This window comes from Galeopterus variegatus, unplaced genomic scaffold (genome assembly GCF_000696425.1).
Source record: "Galeopterus variegatus unplaced genomic scaffold, G_variegatus-3.0.2 Scaffold6533, whole genome shotgun sequence".
In the NCBI taxonomy this organism is placed as follows: Eukaryota; Metazoa; Chordata; class Mammalia; order Dermoptera; family Cynocephalidae; genus Galeopterus; species Galeopterus variegatus.
In genome coordinates, this window is record NW_007732644.1 from 28,550 (window position 1) to 32,035 (window position 3,486).

Below are 3,486 nucleotides of genomic sequence, written 5' to 3' on the forward strand. Positions count from 1 at the left end.
GGCGCGACACTGAGGGTTGCGATCCGTTGCCGGACACGAAAAAAGACAAAAAGGAAAAAAAAAAATGTGTCTTGGACATAAGTGGTGATAGTCAGCTTTGTACCTCATGAATATGCATAACCAACAAAATAAATAAATGAACAAACAAACAAACAAATAAATAAATTTATTTGTACTCCAAATGTGGGAAAACAAATGGATAAAGGATCTAAATGTAAGAGCTAAAACTATAAAATGCTCAGAAGAAAACAAGCATAACTTTTAGTGACTTTGGATTAAGCAAAAAGCACAAGCAACAAAAGCAAAAAAATGACAGATTGGACTTTATCAAAATTAAAAACATTTATGCTTCAAAGTACATCAAGAAAGTGAAAAGGCAACACAGAATGGGAAAAAATTTTTGCAAATCATATATCAGAGAAAGGACTAGTACCTAAAAATGTGTAAAGAACTCCTAGAACTCAGTAATAAGAAGACAAATAACCCAAATTAAAAATGGGCAAAGGCTCTGAATAGGCATTTCTCCAAAAAATATATACATATGGCTAATAAGCACATAAAAGATGCTTCATATCATTAATCCTCAGGAAAATGCAAGTCAAAATCACAATGAGAAAGTGCCACACATGTAGGCGTGAGCGTGCACACACGCTGGGTTGACTATAATAAGAAAGACACATAACAAGTGTTGGCAAAGATGCAGAGAAATCAGAATCCTCATACACTGCTGGTGGGAATGAAAAATGATGCATCCACTTTGGGAAGCAGTCTGGCAGTTCCTCAAAGGTTAAACATAGAGTTACCATATGACCCAGCAATTCTACTCCGAGGTATACACACAAGGGAAATGAAAACAGACGTTGACAGAAAAACTTGTACATGAATGTCCGTAGCAGCATTATTCATAATTGCCCCCAGCTGGAGACATCTCAAATGTCTATCAAGTGATAAATGGATAAATAAAATGTGGCATCTTCCTTTAAAGTTTAGTATATTGAAAAATTCTTCTCTCCAAATAATAATGTCTTATAATACTGAATGAATATTAGATAATATCTAATGAACATTATTAAACATCTTATTGAGATGAACTTTGCAAACCAATAATTAATAATACATCAACTCAATACACTTGTTTTCAAAAATTTAAAATGTGGGCTGGCCAGTTAGCTCATTTGGTTAGAGCATGGTGCTGATAACACTAAGGTCAAGGGTTCAGATCCCCATACTGGCCAGCTGCCACAAAACAAAACAAAACAATAACAAAAATTTAAAATCATATCTTCATTTGCCATGCAAAAATAATGAAGTGATATGATTTAATAATTCCTAAAAGGGAATTTATAGATTATGTATTACTGTGAGGAGGAGTTCTGTCAAAATGGCAATAAACACAGCCATGAATGATCTTTAAAAATACCACGCATGGAACATTTAGGATATCCCTGGAACTGCACACTCTTTGCATTTAAAAGCTCATTTAATTTTCACAGCAGCCCAATGAGGTAGGTGGTGTTATGCCCATTTTACTGTTGGAAAGGCTCAGATTCAGTGAGATTTAGTAGCATGGCTGAAGTCTGCAGCTAGTAAATAGCAGAGTTAGGATTTAAACCCTGGTCAGTGTGATCCCACATCAGACAGTCCTGTGCCACACTGACCTCTACAAGTAGAAAGTTACATCTATATTAATTTTATCCATCTCTACTTTGCTTTCTACTGTACTTAATGTTACTGCAGAATCTTGGGGACTATTGCGGTTCAATTTATTTATCTTATAGTTTCTATTTAGTCTGACAGCTGCCTCCTTTTCTAAGTGGATCTTTCTGTTGTTTTCCCTGGGTGTGTCATTTCCTGTCCCTTGTCAGAATCTCTCTCTTAATTAGTCTTGTATTGGTTCAAGTTATTTCCCATTGCTGACTTGGAGAGCGGGCTTAGAAAAAGCTGGAAGGGAGAAATAAAGAGAACAGATTCTGCATTAGAATCTCTGCCTCCCTCGCTTAACACAGGCTTTCCAGTTCTTTCTATCTATGAGAGGTGTGGAGTAGTCTCTCCCTAGAGGAGAAATTCCTGCTGTTTTGATTTTATACTCAGAACTCTTCTAGATAATTATGCCTCTTAGCTGGCTCCCACCTAGCAGCAGGCTGCAGAGGTAAGCTCTGTTATTTTGGCATCAGATCCTACCAATCTTCTGAATGTGGATATGCATTTTTGTATACTAAATTACATTTTAATTTTCCCCCAATCTACTTTATACCAGGAGCAGGTATCTGTTTTCCTATATATTTTTAAAACATGGTTTTAATCAAGATATATGAAGGGCCTTCAAAAAGTTCATGGAAAATGCGTATTATGAAAAAACAATGCATGGATTGCAATGTACCTTTTTTCACCAAAATAAACTTATACTAACTTGTTATAACACGTCTGAACAGGATCTAGTTTGAGGCACTAAGAAGGATTATAAGATATCAGCTTGAAAAGAGCCCCTATCAGAGCAATGTGAATTCTGTTAAAATTGAAGCAGGAACAAACATCACATTTATGGTGAAGCTTGGGTAGAAGAATGGTAGAATCACTAATCCTTCATGAAAAGTTTATGGGGACAATGCACCAATGAAATCAGCAGTTTTCAAATGAATCACTCATTTTAAGAAGGGATGAGGTGATGTTGAAGATGAAGACCACAGCAGCAGACCATCCACATCAATTCGTGAGGAAAAAAAATAATCTTGTTCATGCCCTAATTGAAGAAGACTGATGATTAACAGCAGAAACAATAGCCAGCACCGTAGACACCTCAACTGGTTCAGCTTACACAATTCTGACTATGAAGTTACAGTTGAGCAAATTTTCTGCTCTATGGCTGCCAAAACTGTTGTGCCCAGATCAGCCGCAGAGAAGAGCAGAGCTTTCAATGGAAATTTCAAACAGATGTGATCATGATCCTGAGGCACTTCTTCAAAGAACTGTAAAAGGAGATGAAACATGGCTTTATCAGTATGATGCTGAAGACAATCACAATCAAAGCCATGGCTACCAAGAGGGAGCGGCTACAAAGAGGTGGAAGCGGTAAGTGGTCCAGTCAAAGTAGATTGGTCAAGAGCAAAGGTCATGGCAACAGTTTTGGGGGATACTCAAGGCATATTGCTTGTTGACTTTGTGGAGGGCCAAGAATGATAATGTCTGCTTATTATGAGAGTGTTTTGAGAAAGTTAACTAAAGCTTTAGCAGAAAAATGCCCAGGAAATCTTCACCAGAGTCTTTCCCCACCAGGACAATGTTCCTGTTCATTCTTCTCATCAAACGAGGGCAATTTTGTGAGAGTTTCTATAGGAAATCATTAGGCATCCACCTTACAGTCCTGATTCAGCTCCTTCTGACTTCTTTTTGTTTCCTAATCTTAAAAATATTTAAAGGGCACCCATTTTTCTTCAGTTAATAATATACAAAACTGTACTGACATGGTTAAATTCCCAAGATCCTTAG

At 36.9% G+C, this 3,486-nt stretch overlaps 1 non-coding gene across 1 annotated transcript; it reads left to right on the top strand.

The window, feature by feature from the left end:
- The first annotated feature begins 1,160 nt into the window (after positions 1–1,160).
- On the top strand, positions 1,161–1,235 carry TRNAI-GAU. Its single transcript has one exon. It is a non-coding gene; the product is annotated as a tRNA-Ile (tRNA).
- Positions 1,236–3,486: the final 2,251 nt, after the last annotated feature.